Source organism: Antechinus flavipes, chromosome 3, assembly GCF_016432865.1.
Source record: "Antechinus flavipes isolate AdamAnt ecotype Samford, QLD, Australia chromosome 3, AdamAnt_v2, whole genome shotgun sequence".
NCBI lineage: Eukaryota > Metazoa > Chordata > Mammalia > Dasyuromorphia > Dasyuridae > Antechinus > Antechinus flavipes.
Window position 1 is genome coordinate 310,501,383 of NC_067400.1, and position 26,031 is coordinate 310,527,413.

Here is a 26,031-nt window from a genome sequence, read left to right on the forward strand (position 1 = left end):
ACTCTTGAATATAGAAAAATTTCCCCAGTTTTCTGCTGCCCTTCTAATCTTGTCTACATTGGTTTTGTTTGTACAAAATTTTTTAAATATAATCAAAATTATCAATTTTGCATTTAATTATGTAGCTCTTATTTGGCCATGAATTCTTTCCTTCTCCATAGAGCTCAGAGGTAGACTTCCTTTGTTCCTCTAATTTGCTTACATTATCATTCTTTATGTCTACATCATGAACCCATTTCAACCTTAAGTTTGGTATAGGTTCTTAGGTGTGGGTTAATGCCTAGTTTCTGCCATACTATTTTCTAATTTTCCCAGTAATTTTTGTTAGATAGTGACTTCTTATTTCAGAAGCAGGGACCTTTGGATTTATCAAACATGTCATTAACTATTTTGTCTTGAGAACCCAACCTATTTTTCTATTTGAGAACCTATTGGTTTTGAAAATTGCCACTTTACAATGCAATTTTAGGTCTGCTGTATTTGGGCCATCTTCATTTGCATTTTTTTCATTAATTCCATTGAAATTCTTGACCTTTTGTTCTTACAAATGAAGCTTGTTATTTTTCCTGCTCTGTAATTTCTTAGTAGTTTGATTGGTATAACAGCAAATAATTAAATGTATTTAGGTAGAATTGTCATTTTTATTATATTAGCTTGGCCTACCCATGAACACTTAATAGTCTTACAATTGTTTAGATCTGACTTTATTTGTGTGGAAATTGTTTTGTAATTGCATTCATATAATTCCTGATTTTATCTTGGCAGGTAGATTCCCAAATATTTTTTATTACCAACAGTGATTTTGAATAGAATTTCTCTTTATATCTCTTGCTGCTGGGCTTTGTTCATAACATATATAAATGCTGATAATTTATGTTGATTTATTTTATATCCTGAAACTTTGCTAAAATTGTTAATTATAAAATATTTTGAGAATAATCTATGGGCACATCAAGGGAGTCCTTGAGAACATCATCTAAAGAAACAACCACTTTTTGTAAATGTTGTACTATGGCACACCATATCTTTAAAGTTCCACACAATTGACTAAAGGGCACAAAGAACTCAGGACCTCATTGTACCAATTTTTTAAAATTAAAAATAAATTGACATGCTATAACAAATGTGTTTTCTTAAAGACCTCTCTCTAATAATGTGTCTTCTTGCATACATTAAAGTTATGGAAGATTTTTGAAAGTTAACTTTGATCTAGGATTCTATGATCCTATCAAGATCTATTGATATAAGCAAGTTATAAAAAATAATAATAATATATACTCTCACCAAAAGCTTTGGTGAGTACTTAACTCTAGGGACTACTTAACTAAGTGTCTGAATTGTAGAAAGATTCCCTGTAGATGATGAAGTCATTTAAATTTATGGAAGATTCTCATAAATAAAATCCCATATCGTTCAAAATCCTTTTGCCTAATGATCTACAAGGAAAAAAACAAAGTGAATGAAATTTGCCTGTTGTCCAAACTATGATGTTGTTTGACTGAAAATCTTTAATTTCTCAATCCATATACATGGCTTTACAGTCACTGTTGAAGGACAAGAAATAGTCGAAGATTAGAATAGAAGAATGTGTAGCATTTTCTTTGGTCTATGGTACAAATGCTCCCATTTTAAACACTTTTATATTTCCACTGATGAACTATGACTGAGAATGATAGAATATGACAGTGTACAAAAATTCAGAATTTCAAGTCATCCAAAGGGAAATGGATAAATTTAGGATGGGCATAAATATTACCACAAGAAAATGCTATCCAGATAACCTAAGTAAAAACAAAATCAACAAAGATAGATCTGACTTCAAAAAGGGGTAAACTGGTAACCAGGATTTGAGTTAATTCTTAGTTTCTCTGCTCAATTGATAGCCAAATAATTTCAGGAGAAGGGGGGAATTAACAAGCATTTATTAACTACAATGTGCCTACTTAGAACCTTAATGAGGGTTTAATGGATATTATCTCTTTTGAGCTCTCCAGGAAGGCCCTCAGAAAGTTGAACAGATTCTTGGTGAAATATTTATAGGAGGACACAGGCAAGAATGACACAGTTAAAAGGTGTATATGGATTATCATATGCATTATTGGAATAACTCTCCTTATTGATGAAACCACAAATTTGGTGAGGTATCAAAGTCAATCAATAAGTATTTATTAAGTACCTACCATGTACCATGCATTGTGCAAAGGGCTGAGGATATAAAGAAAACAAAAATCAGTTTCTGTTCTCAAGGACCTTGCAGCCTAATGGGGCTCACATAAATACCTTATTTAATTCACTTTATTTAATTCATTCTGTGATTTCAGCCTTTTCAGCTTTTTGGTTTTCTGTATTTCAGTTTCTTTGAGCTCTTTGTTAATCTCTGGCGACATGATCCAATATATTTGATATCGAACCCAGGTTCATGCCAGCCACAAATTTGATGAAAATGTCAATTGTGCCATCATCCAAATCATTATTAAAAATTTTGTAAAGAAAAATCAAGGAAAAAACCCTAGGGAGCTCTATTAGAGTCTTTCCTTCATGTTGACTGATTCATCAATCACCATATTTTTGGTCCATTTATTCAACTAGTCCAAAATCTAATTAACTATGCTTGTTATCATTATGAGAGACATAGTTAAATGTTCACAGAGATTCAGGTTTCTAATATGTATATATAACTTTCCCCTGATCTACCAGTCCAATAACTCTTTTAAAATGCAAATCAAAGGCATGTTTTTCTTTGCATTGTTGAGCCCCTACTATCTTTTAATAATAATTGTTTCCTTATTTAAGTGCTCAAAAACAATTGCTATATAGCAACATCTTCTAGAATAATGGCCATAATTAATATGTAACACATTACCTTATTGTTATCTTATCATGACCATTGCCCAATCTATAAAACCTTTCCAATTATCCATTATTTTCCACAATCACATTACAAAGTTCTTTTAGCATCTAACTCTATTAATGTGTATTCTTAAAGGCAGATTCCTGTCTTATAATCCCCCTCATATATCTTCATAGGATGATACAGTAGGAGCTAAAGGGAACCCCAAAGCTCATATAGTTCAATCCCCTTGTTTTACAGATGACAAAAACTGAGACCCAAAAAGCCCAAGTGATTTACCCAAAATAAAATACCAAATGGCAGAGTTGGATTTCAAATTCAAATCCTTTGACTTTTATTCCAGTATGTTTCAATAGTGCTATAATTCCTTTCATCATGTGACTTTTACCTCATGATTACATCAGAGATTCCCTTCATTTATTCATGCAACATTATATTGGAGCTTTCATTGACATGAAAAAGAATGTTTTTTTGTTAAGTAGCTTCCAATTTTTCTTTGATAAAAATGGCCATCAGTCATGAATTTCTTTATTTTTGTTTTTATTTTCTCCTACTTTTCTTCTTTCCTTCCTTCCATTCTTCTTTCTTCCCTCCTTCCCTCACTCCTTCCTTCCTTCCTTCCTTCCTTTTTTCCTTCCTTCCTTCCTTCCTTCTCTCCCTCCCTCCTTCCTTCCTTCCTTCCTTCTTTCCTTCCTTCCTTCCTTCTTTCTTTCTTTCTTTCTTTCTTTCTTTCTTTCTTTCTTTCTTTCTTTCTTTCTTTCTTTCTTTCTTTCTTTCTTTCTTTCTCTTTCTTTCTTTCTTCCTTCCTTCCTTTTTTCCTTCCTTTTTTCCTTCCTTTTTTCCTTCCTTCCTTCTTTCTTTCTTTCTTTCTTTCTTTCTTTCTTTCTTTCTTTTTTTTTTCTTTCTTTCTCCTTTCTTTCTTTTTTTCTTTCTTTCTTTCTCCTTTCTTTCTTTTTTCTCTTTTTTTTGTAAAAATACTATCCATGAGCTTTCTCACTTTTTAATCTCTCTTTCTTTGAGATATCTTAAAAATTAATACCTAATTGCCTTTAAAATTTTTGTTACCTGCAGCATTAACTTCTTTTGTATATTTTTGGATAGGTGTGCCATTTTTATGACTTTATTTACTTAAATGTTTTCACATCTTCAACATAATTCATAAGTTCTTATGAAGTTCAGTTAAAGTGTGGTGAATCTGCTCCATAGCCAATGGATGAACAACTGATTTGTATGTATCTGTTATCTCCTGGTCTCACCTACAAATACTGCTGGGTTGACTTGGCTTAACCAACCTTTCTGAAGAGTCATCCCCTTCTTACCTTTTCTTATTGTTTTATGAGATGATAACTTTTATCATTTTCTATCATTATCCTTTGTAATTTTTTTAATGACTAATGACCTTGTACTTTAAATTGCTATAACCCCAGGCCCCTCTGTCTTCTTTAAATGAAATTGTCTCCTGAATAACACACTTTTAGTAATATTTCTTGATCCTTTTTGGCAACTCTTTTTCATCACTGAAATATATTGAAAAAGATGGTTTTATAGTCTTTACCAAAACAATGATAGTCAATGCCTTTACATTTGTCTCCCATTTTTCAGAATCCAAAGTTCTGAATCAGGTTATGTTTTCCTGCTATAATTTCACACAGCAATACAACACTGAAATCCAACTTTGATACCTCATTATATCAGGGGAATGATCCTAGATTTTCAAAGGCTATGACCATAGATTTCAGGCTCTGACAGATTTCACCAGGATAGAAAGGCTTTGTGTCAAAAACTCATGATAGGGTATCTGCCTCTTGTACAAAAGTCAGATTCACTAAATTGAAGAGGCTCATTGACAGTTTGGCCACTGGAATAAGTTTTCTGGTCATATTCTCTTGAAGAATCTATTAAATTATTAAAAAGTCTACAAACTATGCCAGTGAAGGAGTTCACACACACACACACACAAAGATATCACAGATTTTTAAAGTAATGAATCATTTAAAGGTAATTTCTTTTCATATTTTTAATTTCTTCCAAAGAGAGATACCAAATTACTGGGGGGATAATTGGGCACAAATAAGAGTCAATGAATGAAAGAATGGATGAACAAATGAAAAACATTAAATGCTATGTATGTAAAAGGTACTGTGCCATATGATTGGAAAAAAACAGGCAAAATTAAAGTGAATTAATTAAAAAAGCTTTATTAAGCACTTACTATATACTAGATAACATGTCCTAAGTGCTAAAAACACAAGAAACTTGAACAATTCCTTTCTTCAAGGAACTAACATTCTAATAAAGATAATAACTGCAAGGAAGTAATGGCAACAAAAAATATTTGGACAAGAAACTCAGAGGCAATGGTGATAGTTAGCATGACTTTTGCAGGAATGATAGTGTTGATTTGAATAAGTTTTTAAAGTATTCATTATGCAAATTGGCCAGTATATTTTCCACTAGTTTTATCCTTAACTATTATTATCCATTCAGATTCTTATTCCAATCTACATATGACCTTCAATGTCCTTGCTATTTGAAAACATGGTCAATATAGAGATTAGTTTAGGTGCCTCTATTTTAACTAAGTAACTAGGTGGCCCGATGAATAGAGCACTGGCCCTGGAATGGGGAAGGCTTATTTACCTTTCTGGTTCAAATCTGGCATCAGATACCTATTAGGTATGTGACAATAGGCAAGTCACTTAACTTATTTTCCTCATTTTTAAAATGATCTGTAGAAGGGAATGGCAAAATACTCTTATATCTTTGCCAAGAGAAGTCCAAATAGGGTTATGAAGAATCAAATATAACTGAACAGCAACCCCATTTAAACTGCCCCTTTTACAAACTTTGTACAAGTCATTGATTATGATAATAAAGGGCAGTGAACCCCTCTAGGTTTGTACAAAAGTATGGAGGAAGTACATGGAATGTAATAAGCTGAAATAGCAATTGAACCATTTTGGCTAGAGCAGAGTATAATTGGGTAGGTAGAGGGAGATTATAATATGTTATTACTCTGAAAAGGGAAGCTAAACACAGGTTGTGAAGGGCTTTAAATTTTAAAGAGAGCAGTTTTTCTTTTTTTTATCATAAATAAAATGAGAATATCCTGAAATTTCTTGAGTGGAAGAGTTATGGATACAATGTGTGTGTGTGTGTGTGTGTGTGTGTGTATGTGTGTGTGTGTATACACACCCATATATATGTATGCATATAAATATATTTATCCTTTTTGTTCATGAATTTTTTTAAATTAATCTTGTGTAAAAAAGTTGAAACAATATTAAAAATACAAGACAGATGACAATAATTTTGGCAATATGTGAATTGTGTCAACTATACCAAAGCTGAACTTTTCTGTACATCAAAAGAATATTAAAAGTTACAGGTTATTGTATTACATTATTGCATAATGTTAGATATAATATATTAAATATTAATATATATTTATTTACTTTTATCAATTTGGCAGCTATGAAGAGAAGTTTGCAGGAAGGAAGAGTGACTTTAGGAGCCAACTGCAATAGTTCAGGAAAAGGACAATGACTGCTTGGACAAGTGTAGTTTTGTTATTTATAGAGGATATAGTAGGAATGAAAGACTATAGAATTATTAAGTCATAGAATAATTATTCTATGGAGAGTCTGTTTTATTAATTATAAAATATTGTGGGTTGTGAAAGGCAGCCTGACATGGTGAATAGAGAAAGAAGGACAACTTCAAAGTCAGAAACCTCTGTGTTCATCTCCTGCCTTTGACAACTATGGGCTGTTGGACCCTGAATAAACTACTTCAATTATCAGTACCTGAGGCAGTTCTCTCCATATCTATAAATTGTAAAGCTCTTCATTGGGAGAGAATGTAATTCACCTCCTTACACAAATGAAACCTCACATCTCATTTTTTAAAAAAATAGAGGGATTAGACTCTAACATCATTTCCAGATTTAAAGCTATGAGGACATGGATAGAAGTTGAATGAAATAATACAACCAAAAGCACTGAAATAGGAATGAATATGCCTAGCAAATGAAGGAACAGATTTGATTGAAACAGAGAGAATTTATTCAAAATTCAAGGAGAATAAGTATGGATAGATAGAATAAATCCAGGTTACCAAAGTTAAAAAAAAAAAAAGGAGTTTTTAACTTCATTTCATTAGGTATTTTAAAATTTAAGAAGGAAAATTTAATTTTTTAAGTGTATAGCTTATATTGAAACTAGGAAATGAAGATAAGGACAAGAACTATATAGCTACTGTAGCAAGTCACCAAATCCATGCTTGAGCATAAGGTGGTAAGTACTTATATGACAATGCAAGCAATTAAAAGAGTAAACAAGGGACAGATAGGAAAGAAGATTCAGAAGAAAAATTGCTACTGTGAACCCTAGAGAGACTTATTTGGAATAGTAGTGGGGACAGATGGCTGATTTCCAAGGATCAAGCAGAGAATGGGAGTAGAGGCAGAGGGTACATAATTGAGAACTTTGGCCGCAAAAGGAAGAAATAGGATATCTAGAAGGGATAACAGTATCAACATAAAGTTTTATTGGTTTCATTTTTTTTTTTTTAAGGGAGAAGAACTGAATGTGTTTAAGCAACAACAAAAAGAAAAGGAAGTAATGGAAAGGAAATGAATTAGGGATGACATTGGAAAGGGAGAAAGAAAGGAGGGAATGATTGGGATAGAGGTGGGGAATTGCTGTGGGGCTTGCTAAATGGGGGAAACCAGAGGTAACTAGAGATTAGATGTGGAGAAACTAAAGTCCCTTCCCTCCAAGACTAAAGAGGAATTTGAAGAGATGTCAGAGGACAGAGATGTGTTAAAGTTAAAGCTCACATAAATACAGGAGATCATGTCACAGGGTCTCGGTTTTCTCCATAATATATAAAGCAAAAGACACAGATTGCACAGGAGGGCAGGAGAGAGAGAGAAAGCAATAGTTTTTGGGAACTTGCTGAGGAGACAAAAGAGGAATAAGAAGAATTGATGAGCAGTCATCATAAAAATTTTTTTCTTGTCTCTTCTGTAGATTTCAAGATTTGTGTTTAACTGAATCCAAACCTGAAAGTTAAGAGAAAATGTTAATTTGAAATCTCTAAAATGTCAGCTGTTAGGCAGGTTAGGAGTAAATACCTCCTTGACATATTAGGTCAATTGCTATCTTAATAACAGCTTCATTTATCCCACCCTGAGCCTAGCTGCCTTTCTGTTAGATTCTCTTGGTACCTTCAACCCAATATAAATGCATCTGATTAGTCCTTCCTTCAATAGCCATTTTGCAATTGTCCTTAGTGAATTTCATTTCATTGATTTTTCCTCATTTCTTCAATTCATTCAAATCATACTATATGCTGATCCAATCCTGCTACAATCCCTCCCCAATTTGTTTCATCTGTGAATTTGCTTAGCATTTTTCTCTAATTCAACCTCTAAGCTGTTAATGAAAATATTGATTAGTATTGGATCTAGAGAAAACTTCTTTAGGGCCCGATTCCTCCACCTTGATATTTAATCATCGATAATTACTAGAAATGCTGTTTAATGATTTTTTTTTTTTTGCAGTTGCACCATCCAAACAGTGGTCTTATCTTTCAAACTGACATTGTTTTAGCTTCCTTCTGATGATGCTGTTAGGCTACAGCCCAGTACCTAAATCTTTTATTGTTACAGGAGACAAAAATCATCTTTGCTGATCTATTTTTTTTTGAGGAAGAATCAAACTTATATGACAAATGTCATTTTAGAGAGATTCAAATAATCATTTGCCAATCATTTCTACAAATGTATATACTCAAGATTTTAGTAATCTATTTCATGCTAATAGTATCACCAAAGAGATATCTTTGCTAGCAAGTAATATGAGTAGCCTGTAAAAAGAAACTACTGCTATAATGGCCAAAATTTTAATTTTAATTTTTGATTAAAATTGTACTATGCTACAATATTACTTTTTTGAACTTCTTAGTTTTTTTTTTTTTTTTTTACTTTTTGAATTCCTGTGGTTGTATGCTAAAGTGATTTATGAAGCTATTTTCTCATCAATTATTTAACAAACATTTATAGAGCTCTTACAATATGTATGGCACTATACCAAATATAGTTTGACGAGGGGCATAGTTCCTGCCCTCAAATAATTTACATTCTAATATGAGAGATAACATATAAACAAAGAGTTATATATAAGATATATGTTAAAGTTGAGGATAATCTCAGAGAAAATGGTTTTCATCAATTATAAGCTGAAAGAAAGGATGTTACTGTTAGAATCCTAGTGTTAACTCAAAGGAATTGATACAATGCTTATTGGTTCACACATTAAAGCAAATCCTTACAAGGTGTTGTCACTAATATTGATAGAAACAATGCTTAAGTTAACACCTTTGAGAGTTCACACATTAGTTCACACCTTTGGGAGATTTCAGGGTTCAGTATGAGATATCCAAATTCACACCTCTCATAATCCCACTCTCAGAGGAGGAGTCAACCCTTGAATTTACACCTCTAAAAGAGCATAAAAACAGCTGAGCTCAGTCAGGAGAGTTCAGTTGAAAAGATTGAGAGGGGAGTGTCAGTTGGAGATTGAGACGCCACCAGTCGGAGTTGAGCTGGAGGCAGAAGCTGGAAGAGCTAAAAGGCAAGCTGCAAGAGCTCTTGGAACCAAGGAGGGAGAGAGGCCTCTAAGAAAACTACCCAGGCCCAAAGAAAGAGACAAGACTTGGAAAGAGAAAATAAACTTTTGGATTTTATCAGCTGGCTGTATTTGAGGTGATTATTACTTGGAACTGAAACTAAGACTGCCTTCAGAAAATGTCCCCAAGAAACTTGCTCCCAGAGAACTATCATATATATTTAGAAAAAGAAAAAGAACACCACATGCTACAAACTATTAAACAGGTAGATTTGTTGAAGCAAACTGGTAATCAGGAGATTCTAGATCTCTCATCCTTTACTAGTTAGAACTGGTTCTACTGAATAAATTTGGGGACAAAGTCTTGAGACTGGTTTTATCTCTTTGCATTCATATTTTCTAAAAGAAAATAAAATATCTTTTGGATATTGTGAGTTTCACTTTGGGTTTACTTCTTCATTTGCTTTTACGACAAGCATGAATCAATCAGAAATTTTTTAGATCAACCAAGGGAGTTTTCTACCATTATAACTGTGTTCCCACCTTATCCAAGGTACAGAATATAGATGGGTCAACATGACAATATCATGTCAATCAACTAGGAAAGAGTTGCACCCAAGATGACTTCCTGAAAATGTTGCATTTTCTATTTTGGCTCAATTTCCTAAAGACTCATTGTGGCTATTTCATCTACTAAAATGGAATCATTTGATACTTCTACCACCCACACTGTGATAATGGATTTACAAATGGGATCGATTTAAAAGGTGATTTTTATACTGCTACGTTTGGGGTCTGGTGATCTGAGTTTAAGTCTCAACTCTCTCATTTAATATCTGTATGACCTTAGGCAAGTCACTTTTTCTTTTTGTAACTCAGTTTCCTCACCTGTAAAATGAGAACTTTGGACTGAATGCACTCTAACCATCCTTCACACTCTATATTTTTGGCATGATTATCTTGATTGATGGTAAATCCAACTTCTTGTTACTGTGTTACCCTGAGCAAGTCATTAAATTAATGTCTCCCTCAGTGTTCTCATCTGTAAGGGGATAATAATAACACATAATCCTCAGAGTTTTTACAAGGATAAAATGAGATAATATTTGTAAAGTGCCTTGAATACCTTAAAACACTATATAACTTATCTAGTATCATTGGTTTTATTACATAATTTGTGGGTTTTATTTATTTTTTGCATTTCCAAGTCAAATATGTTTTAAAATAGCAAATATTTACATAACACAATCATTTTTCAGTTATTATCTCATTTGTTCTTCACAACAACCCTAGCCTTTAGGAACTATCATCACTCTGGCTTTACAGATAAGGGAACAAACTGAGGGAAGTTAATTAAGATTACATTCTATATACTTTATATATGTCTCATATGTCAAAAGTCACATAACTAGTAACAAAGTTTGAATTTAGGTCTCACTGACTCCAGCTCAATGCCTCCCTCCCCCATCCCACACCAAAACAAAACAAAACAAACAACAACAACAACAACAACAACAACAAAAAACTAAAGAAAGTCGTAGTCATTAAGGTTTAGTGATTTCTAAAATAGTTTCTGGAAAAATAAAGTATGACGAAAATTCCCCTATCCCTTTGCTGCTTATGGTTACCTAAAACAAGAATAAAAACTAAATTATCTTTTGACATTGTACCATGATTCACTTCATTTCTCTGATGAGAAATATATACTTACAACATTTATGCTTTCTTCCAACTCTCAAACTTCCAATGATCTTTTTTCCCCTCCCTACAATTGCTAACACATGATTATATCTCTTGCAATAAGAATATATTGAAAACCTGGAAAAACAAAGCACTCAGTACTTAAACTACAATTTTAAGATAATAGTTTCAATCTTCTTACTCATTATTTTTTATTTGTAAATCATAGCTGCTAATAAAAAGCAAAATGATTTCAAATTCACTATTTTTCCCCCTTATCCTATCCACTGTCATTAAAAGTGATAATAACCAGGGTATTTATTTAAAAGAAGGTAATAGAAGCAAAAAATATATCTTGGACAATAATAATTAGGGGCCAAGTTATTGGAGCCAGAAGACCCATCAATGCTTCAGTGGGCACTAGATATTACTCTAGCTTCAGACTGGCCTCTTAAGTCCTCTTAAACAGTATAATACTGCTACAAGCTACAACTTATTCAGGAGCTCTGACCCACTTCAGGAGCAGAAACCAACTGCCCAAGAGGCCAATGATTTAGTGGAAGTGCTGGAGCAAGCCTTTACTCCCTCAGATCCCCAAATTGCAAAACTGGAAGAAAGCCTTCTTTCTAAAGCAGTAGCCTATATCTTGGCCTTATATATGGCAGATATTAAATAAATGTTTATCAAATTAAACAGTATTGATGTTTTTACTTTGACAAGATTTCAGCCTCAATTTTCTTATATGTAAAATTGGAATAACAATAGTACCTACTTCCCAGAGTGATTGTGAGAATTGATATATATATGAAAATATTGATGAAAAAGATTTATGCATGAACCAAATATACTTGCTGAAAACATGTAAACTAGCCTTAGAACCAGGAAGATCTGAGTTTAAGTCCTATCCTTGAAATATATTGGTTGTATTACTTTGTGCAAGCTATTGAACCTTTTAATGTTCTAAGCAATTCTCCCAGATTATCAATGGAAGAAGTAAATTTAGAAGTGGTAGAGGGAGTTTTCTCATCAGAGAGTTCCCTATGCCAATGAAATCAAAGATTTGTTCCTTAATCTTATTCCAAACAAAAGAAAAATTCCATGCAAATATGTAACAAATATTTATTAAGTGTCTATAACAAGTAAACAAGCATAAAAACAAAGATAAAAATGAAAGAGTCCTACAATTTAAGGTCCTTATATTCTTTGGATTTAACTTATATTGAACTAAAGATGTCCTTCAAATGCTCTTTATCACAGATGTCCCTGTATTAACTGCCTCAAAAGTAGGAATATTGCAAAAACTTCATAGTGAAATGTACTACATTACCAAAGAATTTGTTCTAATAATTCACATTGGAAAATAAAGGGGAACAAAAAAGCATGGATGTTCAAATTATGACATGCTTTTGGATTGTTAGTTCATTAATAAATGTATCTTAGTTAAGCAAGGTCAATAATCTAAAGGCTAGATCTAAAATTAAAAAGAGAAGAGCAGACTAGATTACATTTAGTAATTATGCAGTATTTTCCACAATCTTAAATTACCTCTGCCATAAACACCAGTATGCTAAGTACCAATATTTACTTGGTGCTTAAACACCATGATCTTAGATAAATAAAATCTATAAGTAACCAAAAAAATTAGAAAGACACTTATGACTTTAGGTATACCATACTTTATTATAAACAATGATCTGTATATGAGGAAAAAAAGCTTCATATTGGTTTGAAAACATCTCTACAAGCATGTATGACTGTAAAAGAAGATCCAGTATTATAAAAGGAAGAAGAAACATCAGATGGATTATTGTAAAAGCACAAAAAAAGTATCTAGCACATTGAATTATCCTCTATGGTACATTCATGAAAAGATTTTTATAAGAATCACAGAGTATAGTGGGCTAAAAAGCAATTGCAATCTATAATTAGTGAAGGGATTATGCTGACCCATGAAACCACAAGTCTGCCATAGTATTTGAGGGGAGGAAGGGAAGGGAAAATAGAGTCCTGAGCAGATAAATTTAACTGTACTGAAAATATTTTGAATAGTGAAGGTCTCTGTCACCCAAGGAAAAGCTGCAACAAAATTAGGAAATAACAATCATAAGAAAGTTGGTCAATAGACGATGTATTGTGGGGAAATAAAGAAGAAAATTCAAGAAACATGAAATGATTGCAATCTCCATCTATGGATCAAGAATCAACACGAATGAAATTTTGGATTGCTAAATAAGCTTACTCTCCTATCTACAAAAATGTAATTGTATCTCAATTATTGGACCTGATAATAAGGAACTAGACTATTTTATGTAACAGAATTTTTCACTGTTCAGAAGTTTAGAAGAGAGGGGAGGGAAGGGAGAGGAGGGGGAGGGGAAGGCAGGAAAGAAGAGGAGAGGGGAAGTCAAGAAAGGAGAGAAAAAGAAGAAAAAAGAGGAGGAAGAGGAGGAGAAGGAGGAACAAGAAGCACAAGAACAAGAACAAGAGCAAGAGCAAGAACAAGAACAACAAGGACAACAAGAGAATGACAATGATTAACTGAAAAGGAGGAAGGGAAAAAAGATAGGTAGATGATAAGATCTATTACATTGCAGAGACTATTCAAATAATAATTTGAAAAAAAATTAAAATTATATTTTGAAAAAGAGTTAAGCAAAATTACCTAATGGATGAATTATGACATTTAGTATGTCACTTTACACTTTTTGTATATATGTATATACACATATACATGTTTATATGTGTATACATATAATACATATGTGTATGTATGTGTTATGCATGTTTATGTCTTTTCTTGTTATATCTTTTGGAAGATATAAGAAGAAAAAACAGTTGCATAATTGTCAGTTCTGAGATTAATAAACAATTTAGTACATTTTCTTGCATAATTTAAAATTCATTTTCCAAAACAGCTAGATTAGTTCACTACTCAATTAACAGAGCATTACTTTGGCTTTTTATTGTTGTGGAGTCATTTCAGTATCTTCCCACAATCCCTCCAACATTTGATGTTTTCTTTTCTTTTTTTTTTTTTTTTGCCAATTTAGTGGGTGTGAGATAAGACCTTAGTTTTAGTTTCATTGCAATTTTCATTATTATTTTGAACAATTTGTTCATATGGTTGTTGATCAATTACACATTCTAATTTGATATTTCTTTGTTCAACTGTTGGCTATTTCTTTATTTGGGAATATCATCATTTTATGTCTTTGTCAAATTCTTATGGATTTTAGACATGAGATTTTTATTTGAGATGTTTAATACAAAGATTTTTTAAAAATCACTTTATATTTTCCTTCTTATTTTAGCTATATTGATTTCGTTTGTGTGGGCACATTGAAAGAAATTTATAATCAAAACTGCCTTCTTTATCTCTTATAACTGCTTCTTTTTTTTCTGAAATATATAGCTTGAGAGAGCCTCCTGTTCACATTTTTAAATAATATTTTTAAATGACATATGCATATCCTTTGCAGATTTAAAATACATTATGGAATATGGAATATATTGCTAATCTAAATCCATTTTCAACTAAATTGCTTCCTAATTTTCCAAGCAATTTTTGTCAGACATTTGTCCTTCCACGGTAGCTTGTATTCTTCTCTATTTGCTGAATTCTCATATTTCATTCTAGGTCTTGTTAAGATTCAGAAGAATGATTGCAGGACTTAATGTAGGAAGTCTTTGAGTGAAAACTCCTTGTAGTGTTAACTGATCCATAACTTATGTTCTTCATTTGGGCACTAAGAAGTACAGACATTTAGCTAATAGGTATCAGAGACAAAATTTGAACCTAGGTAATTTTAGATATCAGCTTTTGCCATCTATTTATTACACCAAGTTACCTTGTAAAAATGAGCCATCTGTACATGCAGATGATTTTTGTCACTTCTTTGGCTATGCTGATTTTCCTAATTTTCTTTTCATGTCTTCTTATGACTGGAATTTCTAGTATACTGTCAAAAAATAATAAAGATAATATACATATTGGTTTCACCTCTGTTTTTATTATGAAACCTTCACACATTGTTCTATTATAAGTAACAGTAGCTCTTAATTATATATAAATGCATTTGATGGTAATGAAGTTTGTTTTTTTTTTTACTTTTTCATCATTAACATAAATGAACGTTGTAATTTATTAAAGGCTTTTTTGAATCTTTTAATATAATCATGTGGATTTTAAAAATATATATATTTATTAACATGATTGATTACAGCAGTATTTTTTCCTGTTGGACCATCCTTGGATTTATGGCATAAATATAACTTGGACATAATAAATATTTTTGATATATTGCTGAGGCTTCTTTGCTAATATCTTATTTAATATTTTTGCATCAATAGTCATTAGTGATATTAGTTTATAGATTATTTTTAGTTCATTTAACCTACATTCTCTCTCTCTTGTTTGAAAATCAGAACCATATTATGTCATAGAATAAATCTTATACAGTAACTTCTTTATTTAAAAACTTATAATATATGAATTAATTTCTCTTTAAATATTTGATAATATTTTCTGATAAATCTTTCAAAAATAGGAGGAATGTAACATAGGTGTTCATTTATGTCTCAAATGTTTTGAGTAGTTTAATTTCTTTATTTTCTCTTTTATTAATTTGAATTATGTTTTTATATTTATTCTATTTCATTTAAGTATTTATTTTTGCAAGCATATAATCAATAATAGCTGTTTCTAACAATTTGTTTTTTCTTCACATCTTCTTTACTTATTGTGAATTTTTTTTCTTTTTAAAACATTATCAACACATCCCTTTCTTTTCCATGAAGTTAAAGATTTATCAACAATGGTTATCATCACTTACACCTGTCATTACCACCATCATTATTAATGTATATGACTTTAAAAAATTAATCTTGAGTTTGGTGCTATTCTATATTTTTCTGGTATCTAGAAGGCTGACTTCATGTTCAGTACATAAATTATTACTCTGTGATTATATTAGTTCTTTACAAATATTTTGGGGAAAAAAGATGTGGATATTTAGTTTTCTCGAAATTGTTCATTTATGTTGTTTAAGAAAAATCAAACTTTGTTGTTTCCCCTTAATAATTTCTTTAGGATGTTGTTTTGTGAAGATTTTTCTAAACATAAAAGGAATAAAGTAACCAGAGTGATTCAATTTAAAAAAATAGTCTTCTAGAGGAAAAAAAAATTAAATGCCTTTCCTATACCAGAGAGTACACAAGGTAATTTTCTGATTATCGATCTCTTCCAGAAAGGATTTCCTCATAATGATATTCCCTTTTCCCCCAATGAAAATTGCATCTACTTTTTTTTTCTTTAAAATGCTCCCTTAAGTTTATTCATCTTCTTTCCCTTCTACTTTCCACATTAGTCTATTCTAGTAGGGTATAGAAAGCAATAATCATCCTTGTATACTGGAAGTCTTCTCCTGGGGAAGATTAGATTGCAATGTAAACTCTGCATCACAATCTGCAAGCAAGGTTCATAATAGCCATTATCTCAAAAGTAGATTGTTTGATTGTGCTGTTCACTTAGTACTGATATAAAGTGTTTTTTTTTTTTTTTCTTTTTACCTATCCCTTTGCCATGGAGTTTAAAAACATCATAATTTATAAACTGCAATATAGCAGAAAGAACAACACATGCAACCAAATCCTTACTCTACCATTCAGTAGAAGTGGGATCTTAGTCAACTTGTTCATTTTTTCTGGAACTCAGATTAATCATCTTGAATATGGGGATACTGATATATATGCTATTTATGTCAACGAGAAGGAAGATTGATTTTAAGATGGAATAGAAGAGAAAAGGTTTTTTTTTTTTTGTTTAATTAAATGCTTACTTTATGTGATATACCATGCTAAGTGAGAGGAATACAAATAGAAAATTGAGATCACCCTATCCAAAGGATCTCACATTCAAATTGAAAGGGATGATATATAGAAAATGGTACAATTTATGGCAGATAGAAAAGGCATATATTACTTAGAGAGGGAAAGTAGCCATGCAGATGGCAAGGATCATAGGACTATAGTGAATAAAGAGATAATGGGTCCATGAGTTAAAGTAGAGTGAGATTCTGGAATAAATCCACTTAGTGTTATCTGTGGAGTTCATAATCCAGATGGCAGTCAGTATTCTCCAATTGCTAGGAACAGAGCAATAATATCATGAGGGTTTGATGAGTAAATTTTGTAAACATATGATATACACACAATACATATACATACATACAATTTATATTCATGTATGTATATGTGAATATGAGCTATAAATTCTATGCCTGTTTGAACAAACATATCTCTGTAACCTAGTTTTATATTCTTTTTCTGCTTTTTATGTTGTAAAACCCATACATATATATTCCAGGATGCATACTGAGGAATCAAAGAATTTCATCCTATGGATTACATTGTAACTATAATCATCTATACTGGGTCACTCAAAAAAGAATAAGTCTAAGAGGAATCAATTTTATGATTGATGTTAATATTTAGTCATGATATTTGAGAAAAATACAAAGCTAAATTTTATGGTCTATAATTTGTTTTAGTTGCATATCTATCTGTTCCAGTTGTATGAGTTAAAGGAAGTCAGAAGTTCTGAGCATCAGGTCTTTTAGTAAAGGAACTATTATAATTTTGAAATTTTATGATTTTTCTCAAAGACAGTGTCAAGAACTTTCTTTAAATTTTTGACTATCATGAAGCAGTTTAATACTTGTCAATCATAATTAAAATCATATTTTTACTAACTTTGCAATGTTTGAGCTTAAATAGAAATGTGAAATTTTATTGTATTATTTAAATTGTCAATTGTTATATCTAAAGACAATGACTAACTTCATTGTGGATAAAATATAACTCATTGTGGAATTCTGAGGGAGACATCTGGGTACATTAGTGTTGACAACTTTGGTCCAACATAGAATGTGATTTTGGACTCTTGTCTTACAAATTTCAAAAATATGCTTTTATATTGATCCAATAACAATAGTGGAATGGCTTTCTTTCCCCCCGTAAAACATAGAGTGCATATCCAGCATCCTTTTAGCCCTATTCCACTTAAATACTATGAAATTTTAGTATTAATATGCCCATATACAGCTAAATGTAATGGATATATTACAAAGAATGATAGCTACTTAGGGTCCCAGGCAGTCTTCTTATAGGTCTATAGGTATTACTATTTGTTGAAATCTTGAAGTTAGCAAGGGAGAAGGAAACAAAAGATGAAGAAATAACTTCTTAATAATTAAGAACTATCCAGGGTAATAATAATAAAAATAACTAACAATTAAATAGTAATTTAGTTTATAAAGTTTTCATAAGGATTATCACCCTCAAGATAACCTTTCAAGGTAGGGGCTATTACTTTTTTTTTTTTTTCTGTTTTAATATGAGGAAACTAGAATTGAAAAAAAGAAGTTAGATGACTTAGCCAAGATTGCACAGCTTTTAAATGCTTCAAGATCACCTAATAAATTAGTATTGGGACTCAAGACCCACACACTCCCACTTCCTCTCCCACTCCCTTCTCCTTCCCCTTCTCCTTCCCTTCCTTTCCTTCTCTTTCCCAACCCCTTGCTTACCCTTCCCTCTTCCCTCTCCTTTTCCTCCCCCCTCCCTTGTGCTCCCCTTTCTCTTCCTTTCCCCCAGTGACAAAAGAAGCTTGTTGATCTTTTGTGATGGATATTGTAGAGGGAATTATCTTAGTGGATTTAAGATTGGACTAAATCCTTTAATTAAATTCTTTTCTAATTTATCTGTCTTTTCACAGTATCAGCTCAATCAGCTATACTTGATTGGCAGTTGTTTAGCAAACTGAGACCATCACTAAGGTCAAGACTTCCCTTCCTATCATATTTCTTCTACCCACTTTCTCTCTGTCTTCTCTCACTTTCATTTTAACCTGACTTTCTTAATCTTTGGCCCTTCTCTATACAATTAAGCCTGGGAAAAATCTACAAAAAGCCTTCAATTCAATGTTGCAAAAAGTTCATTAAGAATTTAAGTTCATATCCAACTGGACTAGTGACTCTTCTTATTTTAAGATTATAAAGAAGAATGATTGTTGCCTATTTTTTGCCAAGATACACGACTTAAAAATACATTCTCTTTATATCCAAATTGATAAAAGTAAGTGATCTTATTTCTCTCTACAAATTCTTCTTCCAGGGGTATTCTAAAAAGAATATCCTTAAATTTCTTCAGAGCAATCTTTCAACACTTGTACCAGAATCTTCTATAATTTTATCATCTTCCTTGGCTATCTAATTTAGAACAGCAATCCCTTGATTCTGTTGAGACCATTTTAAATTTAATTCATTCATTCAACATGCATTCACTAAGTGGCTACATTGTATCATATATTGTGTTAGGCACTGAATACATAAAGACAAAAAACAAAAGCTCTCCTGCTCTCAAGGGCAGCCCTGTCTTGGTTATATCATTATGATACAACCAAATAAATATCATCATATTCCTTTCCCTATCTTTGCCTCCCATCTCTCATACAATGCCCAGAAAACTTTTAAAAGTACATTTTTTTTGTTATCTTGGGTCAAGATGAGGAGGTGATGGTAGTTATGATCATTCACATTTGGAGGATGATTTGAGACTTAAAAAGTGTTTTTCTTATACCAACCCTATGAAGTAAGTAGTGAATATATTATTAGTCTCATTTTATATTAGTTTACCACAATCTTTGCCATTTTTGAATCCAAGAATTTGTGCTCTATCAGGGAAGACTATACATATGTGTGTATGTGTGTGTGTGTGTATATATATATATATATATGTGTGTGTGTGTGTGTGTGTGTGTGTGTGTGTGTGTATTGGGTATGTGCATGTCTATATGGATATATATGCACTATATGTGTGTTTGTGTATATGCATATAAAATTTATGTGTATATATATGTGTGACAATTGTAAAAAAATTGTAAAAAAATTTTTAAAAATTATATGAATTATATATAATATAAACTTACACTTTGTGCAAATATAAATATGTGTGTATAAAATCTCATATATAAAGTTAGACTTTATGTATTTAAAGTTTGTTTCCCTATAATCTCTAATCATTGATCCTAACTCACTTTTGTGAGTTCAGTTGAAATGGGCTAATGCCTTTTCCTTGTGAACTTTTTTATCTATTTGATATGTATTTATATGTGCTTAATTAAATATATGTAATCTTCCTTTTAGAAAGTAAGCTTTTTGAGGATAGAAGTTATTTTTGCCTTTTTTGTATCCCTAGTACTTACCACAATGCCTAATGTATATTAAATACTTAATCAATGTGTATTGATTGATTAACTGAATGGCCTCTGAGTTTCTTTCAAACCCATAGTCTGTCATTTCTACTTCAAGATTCCATTTTTCCAAAACAAATTGAGTATTCTACCAAGCAACCATAGTTTAAATATATGAAAGGTCATTGTGTTTATTTTCTATTGGCCCTCATATGAGAATCTTTTGACATCCTTTATATTGATGCTGGTTAATAGCACAATAGCACAAGAGGAACTGAATTAAATGCAGGTTTGGTTCCTTGAGTTTCTAGTAAGATTTTTTCTGGTTAGCTGTTGCCAATTTGCTTAAGCACAATAATTAGTGTCATAGTTTATAAAAGCCTTTCCATCACAGATTCTTAATATTTAGTGACTTTTTGCCTCCTGATGCCTGGGTTCACATTCCCATTTAAAATTGCCAAGAGTTGCTGAAAGCAAAGAGTAAATGAAGTCATATTGAAGTATTTGTTTGGGGGGGGGCTAGATTTTTTAATTTGCACCTCTAGCTTGGATAAGTTTATAAGCAAGTAAAAGATATGAGCAGAAAATACTCAGATGACTTTGAATTCCAAAAGAAGAGAATTTGTTATGTAACATAATCCATGGAAACAATTCATAAACATTCCAGTAATGTGGACACACTCATTCTATGAAAATAAGACTCTCAAGATATATAGCCTAGTAAATAGAAGCTCTGGTTTTCATATATGAGAAATAAAAAGAGTCATTGTAAAATAGTCAATGCCACTTTGACATTTAGATATAATAAAAATGGTAGTGAAAAGTAGAATATGATTTATATCAATTAAATAGTTATTTAAAAGAAATATGTAGATTAATCAAGCAACTTAATAGACATAAACATTTTGGAGACAAGACCTTTGAATTATTTTAAAAATCACTATCATAATCTACTTCATTTAGGCATTATATGAAATATATTTGAAAAGCTACTCATTTTATTCAGTAATTCAGTGTTTAATTATATGAAAAGATAAAGGGTCTAGTTAGCATTCTCCTATTACACTATTTAGAAAATAGATATTTAAAACCTATATACATATATAGTTGGCATATATATACATATTTCCCACATTTTCCCCGAAGCATCACTATACCCACACATTCATTCGCTAATTTAAAAAAAATTTTTTTTTGAAGGAAGAAATTAACTTTTTAATTAGCAAACCAACTAACATATTGAAAGTTCTGATGTCATATTTGATGTTACATGTTCTGAAGTAATGAACTTCCTCTGCAAAAGAGCAGGGTTACTATCCCACTACTGACATAATTCTCCTAATGCTAGCAATAGCGATATGAGAAAAGAACAAATAAAACGCAGTCACAGTAGACATGAAATTCTCCCAACTTCAATCTGATACAATAGTATAGCTTAGAAGATCCTAGAAAATCAGAGGATATTTATAAAGACTGCAAAGATCTTCAACATGATAGCAAAATGCAAAACAAATTCAGAAAAATAAAGTTCAGCATTTTTGTACTGTGCTACTAACAATGTAAAAGAAATAAGAGAAATTCCACTTAACCTAATTTTAAAAAGCACACACTGAATAGAAGTTAATCTAATAACATATATAGATTTATTGAAATATAGCTTCAGGGGCAGCTAAATAGCAAAGTGAATAGAGTACCAGCCTTGGAGTCAGGAGGACCTGTGTTCAAATTTAATCCCAACTGCCTCACCAAGAAAAGAAAAGCAAATGAAATAAAGCTTTAAAACATCTTGCAGAAATAACTTGCAGCCAAATAACTGGAGGAATGCTTTGCTCATGATCATCATGATCATCATGACAATATAATTAATAATAATAGTAATAAGAATGGCAATTCTATACAAATGCTTTTACAGTTTTTCAAAATCCTATAATAATTAAAATGGCTATGGGAACTTCATAAAACCGGACAAAACAATAACAAAATTGATTTGGAAAATATCTAGAATCTTAAGGAAATAATGAAGAAATATATTAATGAAAGATCCATAATATTATCAAATTTAATTTAGGTTATCTACTAATAGTAACTGAAATAATTTCATACAAATTTAAAAAAAAACAGGAAAGTGGATCAATTAAATAGACTAGTTAATCAAGAAAGGAAACTTTTTTTTAAAAAAGTGATTGCATGTTTGCTAAATACAATATCATAAATTACTAAGAAAAGCACTCTCTTTTTGACAGAAACCAATCAAAAACTAGAAAACAGTTTGAAAAATTAAGCTTAGATGAACAACATATGTCATATAGTACACATTGAATATTTGGTCGTAATATAGTCACAGAAAAACAGAAGAAAATCAGAGCAGGTATATTTCATAACTACAGCTAGGGGGTAAGTTCTTAATTTAACTGAAAGGAATATATTTAAAATAGCTAATTTTGGCATCATAAAATTTAAAGAATTCTTGCATTACTAAAATCAGTGAAGATAGAATTAAAAGAGAAACTATTGAATATAAAAATATTACATCAACTATTTTTTATTAAAAGTCTGATATTTACAACCTATGGAACATTGACACAAATACATGGCAATATTTTAAAATTAGATAATAATTTTTTATAATTTATATGAAGTTTTTATAAGATTTCCAAACTATAAATAATGATTCAAAAAAAACCCTTCTAAATCATGGAATTCAAATTGAAACAACTCTCAGGTTTTAACTCACCTTATGCAAATTGGCAGCGATGACAAAAATAAGAATATTCAGCTGAGAAGGGCTATGAGAAGGTAATAACATTAAAATACTGAAGGTAGAACTGGGAGTTTGTCCAACTGCTCTGCATATCAATTTGGAATTATGCAAGAAACACTGACTAAATTATCCATATCTTTTGATCCTTCTAACCCCTATTGGGATTATACCCCAAGAACAGCAAAAACAAATACTGAGGTCCAACAAGTGCCAAAACATTCATAATGTAACATTTTCATAAGGTCAAAAAATCAATCAAATAATTTTTAAAAATGGAAATAAAGTTAGTGCCTATTACTTTGGGAGAGATTGGAAAAAAACATGGTTTATGAATTCAAAACAATTTTTCTTATGCATTAAAAATATGAACATTAAAAATTTAAGAAAAAAGAAGATATATGTTTGATAGAAAGCAAAATTAACACAATCAATTGAGCAACATATACAATGACAGCAATAATGTAGACAGCAAAGTGGCACAGTTGATAGACATGGAGTCAGAAAGACCTGGATTCAAATCTGGTCTCAGATACTAGTATGTGACCTTGAACAAGTCATTTAATGCTGTCTGCCTCAGTTTCATCATCTGTAAAATAAACTGGAAAAGGAAATGACAAACCACATCATTATCTTTGCCAAGAAGATACAAAATAAAGTCACAAAATAGTTGGACATGACTGAAAGTGAATGAACAACAATTACAATAATTATATATATGAAAAGAGAGGTAATGGATAAAGAGTTGGGCTTAAAGTCCAGATCTGTCCTCTTTTTCATATCTGCTGGCTGCTCTAAATTGTTTAAAGGAGTTTTCCTCACTCAGCAGTTCTTATACCAAATGAAATCACAAGTCCAGGCCCTATTCCTAATTCCAGTTAATAAAATAAATAAGCCTCTCAGAAAACAGTTTATGACCTAAAAACAGAGAAGGAAGAATGTGCTATACCAAATCCAGGATTTAAATAAGGATGACTCGCAGTGTTCCTGGGCTTTCCCACAAGAAAGAGAGGTCCCAGGCAAGGTTTAGAAAAGTCTCAATCATTTGCAGATTAGGATCCTTCTAATGTTATCCATTCAGCCTGGCTATTCAACTACCAAAAAAATTGCTGCCCAGAGTCAGAAAAGTTGTATATTTCCATGTGTATTCAAATATGAACAGGGAGAAAAGGAGAAACATGAACCCACATCATGGTTTTCTCAGTCTGTGCAGTTATCCTATACAGACAGTGGCCAAAAAATCCTAAGTCTCTCTGTGGCCCCATGCATGACCATTAGAAGCATCTAATGATTGAAAAAAGTATTTACATATAATAAAATCTATCATGGAAAATATTAGACCAGAAAAAAACATGTGGAATCAATAATGTTGATCTCTGAAATATTTTGACATCTTTCCCCCTACTGAGTCTATTCTTTTCCTATGTTTGTATCCTGCCTACTTGTAAAATCACTGAACAGAGACTGTCTAATTCAGTGTTATGTCCAGTATCCAATGTATTTTTTATCTTTTATTCTTCCTTTTTAAAGGCAAAAAGGTTAAATTAGGGGGAAAAGTCATCAAAAATGACTTTTCAAAATGTCACAGAAATTTAAAGCTGGAAAAAGTTTTTAGTTACATTGTCTAATCCTCTCTCATTTTATAGATGATAACAGATTCTCAGAGGAAAGGAAATAACTTTCCCAAAATCTTATGGCTAATGAATAGTAAATCCAGAAGTAGATTCCAATCAGCTAGGTGGCACAGTGGATAGAGCTCTGGACTTGTAGTCAGAAAGACTCAAGTTCAAATCTGGCTTACATTCTTACTAATAATGTGATTTCATGCCAGTGATTGTTGACTCATTTTCCCCAATGGCAAAGTGGGGATAAAAATAATGCTTACCTTCCAGGATATCTTCCAGTGAAATCAAAAGAAGTAATATTGATAAGATTCTTAATATGGTTTCTGGGATGTAGTTGGATGTTTAATAAATGCTTGTTTCCTTCCATTCCATTTATAAGCATTAATATATGTAATGAAATCATATATATAGCTTATTTTGCTAACCTTCAAGTTCTACATAAATGAAAGCTCATTCTATCTATATCTTTCCATCTATCTATACACATACATATATTCAAATTCTATATAAATGCCTCAGTCTAATGCCTTAAAAAAATGTAACATTTCTATTACAGCAATTGTTAGAACATATGAGTTGACTATAGGTAATGCAATTCATATGTGAAAAGAATAAGTCAAATTTCAATCAAGTATTACTCTGCTCATATTTTCTAATATTAATATTTTTCTTCTTATGTAAGAAACTAAAATAGTATAGGAGAAAGTTCTAGATTGAAAATGCATAAAATATTTTTATAATTAGAACAATCCCAAATTAGAATGGGCTGTTTAAGGAGGTAGTAAGCTCCCCATCCCTAACAATTTTCAAATAAGGGATAGATGACTATTTTGGGGAATATCATTACTCTCTAGGACACTACTATTGCAACATAACTTAAACTAGATCTTCTTGAAGCTCCTTTCAACTCTAAGATCCCATGACTCTATGAAAACTGGGTTCTATTAACTATTATTTCAGTGTGTGACCTTAGGCAACCTATGAACCCTCAACCCTCTCTTAAATTGTCATATATCCTCTTGAAGACTCATTTCCCCCATTTGTAAAATGAGAGATTTGAATTAGATGATTTATAATTTTTCTTCTAACTCTAAAATTCTGTGACTATAATTTTCCTCTAGAATGAAAATTCTATTCCTTTCTCATGTGTACATTTTTTGAGTTTTCTTATTTTCTTCTTTTTCTTTCTGTCTATTTACACCTGGATTTATATTCAATCTCAGACATTTACTAAC